Below are 11,243 nucleotides of genomic sequence, written 5' to 3'. Positions count from 1 at the left end.
TCACTGTTTTAATTATATTCTTGAACTCAGTCACGTATCTTCCACTGTTTTAAGACTCAGCCAAGTTTATTTTACTTTGACACTTGAAATGATATTTCTAACAATATTTGGGCTGAGCATCATGTTTTACTGTTTCCCTAGTGGCTTATGTGATTTTGTTGACTGATTTAGGCAGAGGGCCTGTATTGTGAGGATACTTTATATATATATATATATATATATATATATATATATATATATATATATATATATATATACGGGCTGCACGCCGCAGCAGTGTTATACTGATACTGGTATGAGGCCAAGGGCCTAGATTTAATTCTACGAGATGGCTTGATATTGCGCTTGGGCCGTAAGGGGCCCCTCCGGAGTCTGCACCCCCACAGTGAGCGCGGGTACCCATACGGATCGGGCTGCACGCCGCAGCGAGATACGAATCGGGCTGCACGCCGCAGCGAAATGTGGATCGGGCTGCACGCCGCAGCGAGATGTGGATCGGGCTGCGCGCCGCAGCGGTTACTATATGATGCTATGCAGAGTGATTTGAGAGTGAGTCCGAGGGGCTGGTACTGTTTGAGATATGGCCCGAGGGGCGGACTTTTATGTGCTTATTTGTTTATTTACTTGTCTTTTTACCTGTCATGCCGTGGTATTTGTGCCCGAGGGGCGAATTTTTGTGCTTATCGGCACTATCTGTTTGAAATCATTTCATAACCGTTGAAAAGATCATTTTCTTTCTAACAGAGTTTTACACTGAGCCAAGTATTTCTAAAGATTTCACCGCTTCACTGTTTTCTCAAAGGATTTTACCCTGCTTCCATATAGTGTGATTGTGTGCTTTACGTGTTTTCGTACTGTTCAGTTATTATTTACCTTTATTACTCACTGAGTTGGAGTACTCACTTTACTCCCTGCACCTTGCGTGCAGATGCAAGTATCTACTCACCCGGTAGCGGGTTTTGGCTGATCAGAGGCAGGGTTATATGAGTCAAGAGGTGACTGCCAGCGTTTGCACACCATTTTTCTTTTCCTTGCTAGTTATTCCGGTTTTGTATATATATTAGACTTCGTAGTGGATTTATTTTTCGATAGATGCTCGTGACTTGTGAAACCCCGGTTTGGGCTGTGTCGGGATGATTTCCGTATTCTTATCGTTGTTTTCCGCTTTATTGACTACATTGAGCATGTGTTAGAATTTTATTAATATTAATCAATTGCCCTAAAAGAGGTGTTAGTTTTGTTCTGGCTGGCCTTGTCTTCACGAGAGGCGCCATCACGACCGGGTTGGGATTTGGGTCGTGACAAGTTGGTATCAGAGCCTAGGTTACTAGGTCTCACGAGTCATGAGCAGGTTTAGTAGAGTCTCGCGGAGCGGTACGGAGACGTCTGTATTTCTCCTCGAGAGGCTGCAGAACCTTTAGGAAAACTTCACATTCTTGAATTCTTATCGTGCGTCCTTGATTCAGCTTGAAAAGTAACTCTTGAAATTCCTTCCACGCGTTCGTAAGCGCGCATGAGCGCTCAGTATCAGATATGCCTTGATGGCTTGTGATTCCCCGATCAAGGAGTGAGTTATGATCTCTGTGAGTTTGATGTTAGGCCAGTCTGGAGGACTTGAGGCCGGATCTTTGCCTACGGCTTGAGCACTGAGGTTGATTGTGTGAGTAAGTGTTTTGAACTTATTTGTTTGGTAGTGTCCCTATTAGTGGAAGTGACGGCTGGGTAGCTATGTAAAGAGTGTATTAGTACTGCGAGATGTATCTATGTGACTTGGAAGTGACGAGGAAGATCTGTTGGATGATAGATGAACCATTAAGTGTTTGATTTCCATTGTGAGTGGAGGTGTGGCCCCGAGTTATGGGCGCGTGAAGAATCTTTTCATGTTTCCAGTCGAGAGTGAAGTAAATTTTATGTTGCGGTACGAGTTCAGACTCAGGAAGACTAAGTGGTTGTGTAATGTGTATGGCGGTGGAAGGTATACAGGAATGTTATATTAAAGCGAAGCAGGTGGGTTATCTCGTGCGAAGTGTTTAGAAGTGGTGTGATCCTTATGTGTATATTGGGAGGTATCATGTGCAAGTGAAAAGTACGTGTTGAAATTTGGAATTTCGGGTCGCTTAAGAGATTGGGCTTAACTGTTGCGAGAATGAATGCGAGAATTGCAGAAGAGTTACAGTACGGGGTGACCTGTGTTTTCACAACTTATAAATGATTTGAGTTTAATCTCACTATGTTAATGTGGCATCAATAGAGTAAAAGTGTTATGAGTTATTGAGGGTATTTTGATCTATGGCTTCGAGCCAAGTGGGGAAGACTGCTGTGAGTAGTTGATTGCACGGTTAGGTGCTATGCTAGTTCCAGTTTGAGGCGTGCGGGTGAATCAGTTATGACTTGTGGGAATTGAGACCGAGGATGTTGACGAAGGTTATATTATGCTTCATAGGGTAAGGAAATCACAGGATGTCTTAAGTTGTTGTTGGTAAAGAATGCTCAATGCATAGAGCAGTAAGTTGCTTGGGTGTATTAGGATGAGGATTTCATTCTTGCGGTATTGGAGTGCCAATGAGGCACGGGTGGTTCTGTTCGTTAGGTCAGGTAATTTGCAGTTTGAGTAAGAGTGAATGACTTTCGAGAATGGTCCCAATGTGTTCAAGATTCTGCAGGAAACAATCGGGTATTTTGAAGCGGCATGCGTGGTTAGAAACTGTGTTTTCATTGGAAGAGGTTCAGATTTGTGGTATTTCTATGTTAATTATGGAGTTCTATGTATCAGTATCGGGAAAGTAAAGGTAACGGATTCGGATTCGCAGGAGGTTCTTCAGATTAAAGTATTCGGGAGCGCGATGTTTCTCATAATATTTGGGAGAGTATTCAGCGGCTTATGGGTCCTAGACAGTGTGGTCTTGTGCTTGGGTCTCGTGTAGTGAGCTTGGGATTGAGAGATTGTGGTACTACAACAAGAGGAAGCATCAAGTTGAAAATGAATCGGAAGGAAATTCAGATAGATGGAATGGTTTGATAGTAGACCGAATCGGTATGGTAAGGGTATGATCAATTCTTTGTATGTGTTCGAGGTAATGGGTTCTTACAGGTATTTGGCAACAATGCTCATGGGTTTTGATGGCTTGCTTAGCTTGGTCTAGTTAGAAGGATTCAGTCCTGGCAGTTTAATTTGTGCAAACGGAATTGGGAGAGTTCTTGTTGATTTCTACCGTGGCTGGAGCGGTGCATTTTCTACGAATATGAGAGGTATGGGATGTGTAATGATTTTTTTTCTTCTTCTTCTAGATGGGATCAATGGAAGTTCTTGGCTAAATGAGTGCATAGATGTCTGTGGCTTGGAAGGGAGATAAAAGTTTTTCCTGTTATCCTTGGATGGGTGGTATATGCGGTATGTTGTGGAGGATCGAGATTTGCGTGTATGAGGTTTCAGTTCAGTTCTGAAAGGAAATTCATAACACTCTTAGGCAGCGGGTAGCCTCAGATGATTAAGGAAATGGTATTGTTATTTGGAAGTGATTTGACGAGAGTATAGGTTTCAGAAAAGGGGTAATGTGATTAAGTTGATAGCACTTCGGTAGTATTGCGGCACCTTCTTTTAGATCGACTGGTGATATTCAGGTTTGTTTGGGGGCACGGGGAAGTTTGAGAGTATCTAACGTGGAATGATTGGGTATTAGAGGTGTGGCATATGTTCGGACGGCGAAATTGGGATAGGATATGGTGATTCATGTGTCGTATGGGCGTGGAGACGGAAGTTCTCATATTCAGGTTGTGTTGTGATTGTAGATCGTGTGTATCCGCACTGTTTAGTGACTACCGAGATTTGGAGGCCCGAGTGTTCTATCTTGAGTCGGCTTGGTAGGCTCCGAATGGCATTGTTGAGGGAGGTATTGATTCGACCGTTGTTGAGCTTATCAGTGATCTGGGGAGATCTGTGAGTTACCTTTCTGTGTTGCGAGATGCTAGGATTTGTTGGTTATAGGCACATATGGTGCGGTTCAATTGGGGTCTCTTAGTGGAATTCGAGCGGGAAGAGTAATTGAGCGATGCTTAGTGAACGGCGTATCGGTTGTGTCCTATCGGGTTGCGTGGCATATGTTATTTGTCTCACCGTGGGTGTAATGATTTGCTTGGGTTCCAGACATCAAATTGTGCGTGGCCGTCGATTTTGAGCATAGTGACTTGAGGTGTTCCAGGTGTAACAATGTTTGGATAGGATCGCGCATTGTAGCGAGGCTACGTGGAGATATGACCTTTCGGGGTAGATTCATGTGTTCTATTTCTATGATGTGAGATGGGGTCTCAGCTTTGTGTTGTGATGGTACTGATGAGCTTGAGGTACAGCTCTTTCGTTTGGGTCATTTTCATGATTTGAGTATGTTCAGACCGTTTCTTATTGGTGCGCGAATTATGCAAGTTGTGGCTTAGGCCTGTATTGATGTGTCATGTCACCAGAGTGGTGTGTTGGATTTGAGGTGATCGTTTGGGTCATTAATGAATATGAACGGATTTGATTTCAGCTTGTTGGAAGGATAATATCGAGGTTCGGCTCGGAAATCTGCTGTAGTATTAGTCAAAAGGGAAGTGGCTTCATGAATGGTTGACCTGAGAAATGGTTACGGTTTATTGCGTGTTTCATTTATCGTCGGCAGTATATAGAAGTATTGGAATAAGACCTTAGTTGATAAGAGGTTTTCTACCGGTACTCGGGTGTTGTGTATAGCTGCTGTGAATAGAAGTTATCGTTTCGAGTGTTTGAGTTATGTGGTATATCATATGATTGCACCTGAGGTTGCAGGTATGGGGTATTACAGCGGGTTCGGACTTAGATGTGAGGTTCTGATTTTGTGTACGATTTCGGAAAGTGAAATGTGGTTCTATGATTTATGGGCTAGATTGGATTGTGTGATTTTAGTAAAAATGTGTTATCGGACCTATATGAGATAGGGTGACGTGGGATCACCCCCAGGTATATGCATGGTAAGGTTATTCAGCTATTGGTTGACTTCTAGGACGACTCTGGGTACGTTCGAGGACGAACGTGTGTTTAAGTGGGGGAGGATGTAACGACCCCACCGGTCGTTTTGAGCTTTTGCACTTTGATCGCCAGTTTTCGGGTATGACTTGCCCCGTGTTATGTATTATGACTAATGTAGATCGTTGATTTTGGTTTTCAGAAAAATTTGGAATGAATTTGAAAGAACAGTTTCAGTTGAAAGGTTTGACCAAGAGTTGACTTATTTGTATATGAGCTCGGATCGGAGTTTTTATGATTTGGTTAGCTTCGTTAGGTGATTTGTGGCTTAGGAGCGTGATCGAAATTGGTTTTGGAAGTCCGGTGTAGAATTAGGCTTGGATTGGCGAAGTTAGTAATTTGGCGAATTTCGGTTGATAGGTGAGATTTTGATCCGAGGGTCGGAATGGAATTCCGATAGTTGTTGTAGCTTCGTTACATCATTTGTGATGTGTGTGCAAACTTTCAGGTCATTCGGAGGTCGTTTGGTCGGGTTTTTGATCGAAAGAGTAATTCGGAAGTTTTGGAATTCTTAGGCTTGAATCCGAGGGTGATTCGATGTTTTGATGTTGTTTTGAGCATTCCGAAGGTTGGAACAAGTTTGAATGATGTTATGGGGTGTGTTGGCATGTTTGGTCGGGGTCCCATGAGGCTCGCATAAGTTTTGGAGGAGTTTTTGGAAGATTTTTGCCATTTTGAGCATAAGCATGTAATGATCCAAACGTCTATTTTTAGTTCTAGAGATCGAAATTTGATTTCGAGACTTCCGGAATTTTGACAATGAATTGTAGGAGTGATCTGGAAAGTTTGGTTTAATTTCATCAAGTCGCGATTGGGTTTTTGACGCGAAACATGAGTTAATTGTTTAACGAGCAAAATGGGTATCACACTGAGCAAATGAGCTCCGAATTGAGTTTCGATTGAAGGGCTATGTTCGTATTATTATTTGTGACTCATAGGAACAAGAATCATCGAATTCCGAGTTTGTATGATGAGTTAGAGCCTTTTTAGTGAAATTAAAGATTGCTGGTGCATCAGATCTGGTGTGGACCTTTTAACGACCAGATTTGGCACTTTTAGCGACCATATTTGGCTTTTAGCGACCAGATTTGGCTTTTAGCGACCAGATTCGGGTGTATTAGTGCTGTTCTGTTTTTTTTGCTCATTTTTGACGTTTTTTTTGTGAAAGAACACGGCTTGGGGCGATTTTTGAGCAAGAAATCATGGGAAATCTTGAGGTAAGTCACTTGTGATCATTTCTACTCCATAATATTGAATTATCATCGAATAATCCGACTAGATTACATGTTTTTGAGGTGTAAATTGGAGATTTGGACCTAGGGATTTGAAAATAAGATTTGAAGATTTGGAGGCCGAATTGTTATCGGAATTTAGTAATTTTGGTATGGTTGGACTCGTGGTTCAATGGGTTGTCGGATTTTGTGAGTTTTCTCGAATTCTGAAGCGTTGGCCCGGGGGCCGGGTTTGAGCGATTTCGGGATTTTGATGTTAACTTGGATATTTTCGAGTGGGCTTTGCTCCCTTAGCATATTTTAATGATTATGTACTGATTGTGGCTAGATTTGGAGCATCCGGAGGTCGATTCGTGGGGGCGAGGCATCGCGGGCTAGAGTTTGGACCGGATCGAGGTGAGTAATGATTGTAAATGATATCCTGAGGGTTTGAAACCCCGGATTTGCACAACGTAGTGCTATATTGAGGTGAAACACGCGCTTAATGGCGAGCGCGGGGTTGTTTACTACTGGGTATTGTGACTTGGTCCGTCCCGTTTGATACTTTACCGCGTATTTGACTGAAATTTACTTGTTATCATCATAATTTGGGCTGATTGCCATATTTGGGTTTTGTGCTAACTATTTGAACCCTTCGGGGATTGTTGTTGATAATTCCTCACTGTTTTAATTATATTCTTGAACTCAGTCACGTATCTTCCACTGTTTTAAGACTCAGCCAAGTTTATTTTACTTTGACACTTGAAATGATATTTCTAACAATATTTGGGCTGAGCATCATGTTTTACTGTTGCCCTAGTGGCTTATGTGATTTTGTTGACTGAGTTAGGCCGAGGGCCTGTATTGTGAGGATACTTTTGGATCGGGCTGCACGCCGCAGCAATATATATATATATATATATATATATATACGGAGTCGGCGTGCACGCCGCAACAGTGTTATACTGATACTGGTATGAGGCCGAACGGCCGTAGTATTGTATGCCACGAGATGCTTGATATTGCGTCGTTGGTCCGTAAGTCGGTCCCGNCTGCAATAATATATATATATATATATATATACGGATCGGGCTGCACGCCGCAGCAGTGTTATACTGATACTGGTATGAGGCTAAAGGCCTAGATTTGATGCCACGAGATGGCTTGATATTGCGCTTGGGCCGTAAGGGGCCCCTCCGAGGTGTGCACCCCCACAGTGAGCGCGGGTACCCATACGGATCGGGATGCACGCCGCAGCGAGATACGAATCGGGCTGCACGCCGCAGCGAAATGTGGATCGGGCTGCGCGCCGCAGCAGTTACTATATGATACATGCAGAGTGATTTGAGAGTGAGCCCAAGGGGCTGGTACTGTTTGAGATATGGCCCGAGAGGCAGACTTTTATGTGCTCATTTGCTTATTTACTTGTCTTTTTACCTGTCATGCCGTGGTATTTGTGCCCGAGGGGCGGATTTTGTGCTTATCGGCACTAACTGTTTGAAATCATTTCATAACTGTTGAAAAGATCATTTTCTTTCCAACAGAGTTTTACACTGAGCCAAGTATTTCTAAAGATTTCACCGCTTCATTGTTTTCTCAAAGGATTTTACCCTGCTTCCATATAGTGTGATTGTGTGCTTTACGTGTTTTCTTACTGCTCAGTTATTATTTACCTTTATTACTCACTGAGTTGGAGTACTCACTTTACTCCTTGCACCTTGCGTGCAGATGCAGGTATCTACTCACCCGGTAGCGGGTTTTGGCTGATCAGAGGCAGGGTTATATGAGTCAAGAGGTGACTGCCAGCGTTCGCAGCACCATTTTTCTTTTCCTCGCTAGTTATTCCGGTTTTATGTATATACTAGACTTCGTAGTGGATTTATTTTCCGATAGATGCTCATGACTTGTGACACCCTGGTTTGGACTGTGTCGGGATGGTTTCCGTATTCTTATCGTTGTTTTCCGCTTTATTGACTACATTGAGCATGTGTTAGAATTTTATTAATATTAATCAATTGCCCTAAAAGAGGTGTTAGTTTTGTTCTGGCTGGCCTTGTCTTCACGAGAGGCGCCATCACGACCGGGTTGGGATTTGGGTCATGACAGTTAAAAGAGAATTTGTTCTTCTTTGAATAATTGCCCCATGTTGGCTTCATGGCTGAATGTCTCTATGTGTTTATTTTGGAACGGGTCGAACGCCTCGGCAGATTAAATAGATGCATCTATAGGCGCGCCGTCGACCCTCGGCAAGTGCACAGTTTATTTCTGTTGGATCGGGTCGTCGCCTTGGTGTTATTTGCGCATGTTATATTGTTGCTTGAGGACTTTAAATGTGAAATTTGCCCTTCGTGGCTTGATACAAATTAATAAGATAATAAAGAGTAAACCTTGAAAATCCTTGATTATTGGTTGAAGGTGTTTATCTGTTTTCCGGCTTCGTGAATTAAAACTGCTATGTATTATAGGATATATACAAAAATATAATTTATTAACCACAAAAGCATGGCTGGTACAAATAAACAAATTAAATATTTTATAGCTTAGAAAAAATTACCATACTTCAAAAGTGTGGCTATAGGGATTGAAATTTTCATGGCCTATATAACAGCAAAAGCTACACTTGAAAGGCGTAGTCTAAAGAGTAACTAAAGTCACGCTTTTAATGTGTTGCATAGTACCCAAAAGGCGTAACCTGATGAGCGTGGCCTTTGTTAATCTTCAAGCCACGCTTTTCAAGCGTGGCTTCTAAAGGAACATTTCTAAAGCGTTGCTTTAGGTCAAAGGTTACGCTCCTTTAGGCCACCCTCGAAAAGCGTTGCCGTAGACCGAAAAATGTGGCCTTTTACTAAAGGCCATACTTTCGGATTGTTTAGGCCACACTTTTCAGGTGTGGTTAAAGGCCTAAAATGTTGTAATTAAATATGAAAGGCAAAGATGTTAGTTGGCTTCGGCATAAGGGGGTAGTGTATTGTTTTGTTAATTAATGCATTTCTTCAAAGGAGTATATCAGGTTTGGTAGTTTGCTCTCCGTCGTAGCTATGTTTACCATGGCAGCCGAAATTCTGAAGAGCCATGTACTATCAGTTATATTTTCTAGACTGTGAAGCTCTCCAAGAGAGCAAATTAAGTATTCTCTCCGTCCCATATTACTTATCCATTTTCTCTTTTACTCGCCCCGTAAGAAATTACAAATGAAAAAGGGAATTTTCACAAATTTACCCTTTGAACTCTTTTTAATACACTCTATTTATGTAGCCTCAAACTAATCAACTCAAGTTAATAAAGTGTTCCCAAAATATTTATCCAAAAGTTCTCGTTAATGTAGTAGCATAGAGCATATGAACAGACACACAAAAAAAAACTGAATTTTTCATTGCACTAATAATCCTTTCCTCCAAAATTTTCAAACTGACTTGAAAACATTATCAAATTTCGTATGATCAGTGTTTAATTTTCGCTCCATATATTTCATAAATATATTCATGCATATGTACTTCGCTTAAGAACTGTTCTTATAGGAGTATAAAGGCTGCAAATGGGCGGGAGGAATCTTTTTTGGAACTTTACAATATTTCTTACTAATGCACTCTTTTGACTAAATGTGTACATGACAAAGATTAACAATGGAGGAACTTTACAATATTTAAAGGTGGTCAATGTATTGTTTACACATTCAAAAAGATTTAATTTTAAGGGTAAAATGGCAAAATTTAATTAATTTTATCTCGGTTTTGTATATTGACAAGTAGTTTGGGACAAATTTTTTTAGTTATGTGGACAAGTAATATTGTACGGCGGGAATATAACGTTTCTACTGATCAAAATACATTTAACTGTTGTACTTTTATTTATATCTGTCAAAAATCATATGAATAAAGTATGTGAATTCTTAAACATTAGAACGTGTCTCACATATCAGAATAAACGGGAAAGATAATGAGATAAATGTGATCATACATGTTTCTTTTTTTGTTTTTGAACACATTTTTCTTGCAGGGGATATGAAAAATATTGACTTGGTAGTATACCAAATGGTTAGCCGTTTCAAGAAAGGGGTTTTTTCTTTCCTATACCATATATGAAACTTTATTACCAAATATGTGCATATTTTGTAAATTACCCGACCCGTGCACTATTTTTCTACAATTTTTATACCATTCATTAATTAGTAATTAATAGTAGCTGAATCTTCCTAATATGGCGCGCTAAAAATCAGGAAAAGAATATCCTAATTGATTTAGCGACCTTCAGTTCAAATTTGAACGCAAATCCTTTATCTAATCTCTCCCGAATTTTTTTCGTAACTCAAAAAAAAGGACGAATAGCTTCAACAAACTGAAATCAAATTGTAGAAATCAGTTCGTCGAGTTTCTTCCTCAATCCAGACATCAAAAGGGCGGCCAGTTATTCAACAAAATCAAGTCAAATTGTAGAAGCCAATACTGCCGATACTCTGTTCTTCATCTTTTTTTTCTCAATCCACAAATCAAAATAATAATAAAATATAGAACAATACCTCAGCAACAACACTCGATCATGTCCAAAATCCCAATTATGCTACAATTGAATGGGAAAAATCTGATTATAAAAAATGGGTCTCATCTCTGTATTTTTTAAGAAGAAGAAGGAATGGAAAGAGGAAGAAAGAGGAGGGGGAAAACGGTGCTGGTCCTTAGGAATTAGGGGGAGCTGATTAAAATTGTTATGTTACAAATTCTATGAAAGTCTGATTTTATGTTAATATCTACAAAATTCCTACATTTATCTACAAATAAACTACAAATCAGTTTAAGTATGTATAAAGCAGTATTGTTTTTAAGGGTATCTATAAAATTACTACATTTATACCACAATTAAACTACGATCTATGTTGGAAAAAAATGTTGACTACAAAATTTTCTCTTCATCTACAAAATTTCTACAAAAAAACTACAAATCAGTTTTAGTATTTGTATAAAGCTGTACTGTTTTTAAGGGTATCTACAAAATTACTA

Source organism: Nicotiana attenuata, chromosome 9 (genome assembly GCF_001879085.1).
Source record: "Nicotiana attenuata strain UT chromosome 9, NIATTr2, whole genome shotgun sequence".
Lineage (NCBI taxonomy): Eukaryota > Viridiplantae > Streptophyta > Magnoliopsida > Solanales > Solanaceae > Nicotiana > Nicotiana attenuata.
This window is presented reverse-complemented; position numbering follows the sequence as displayed.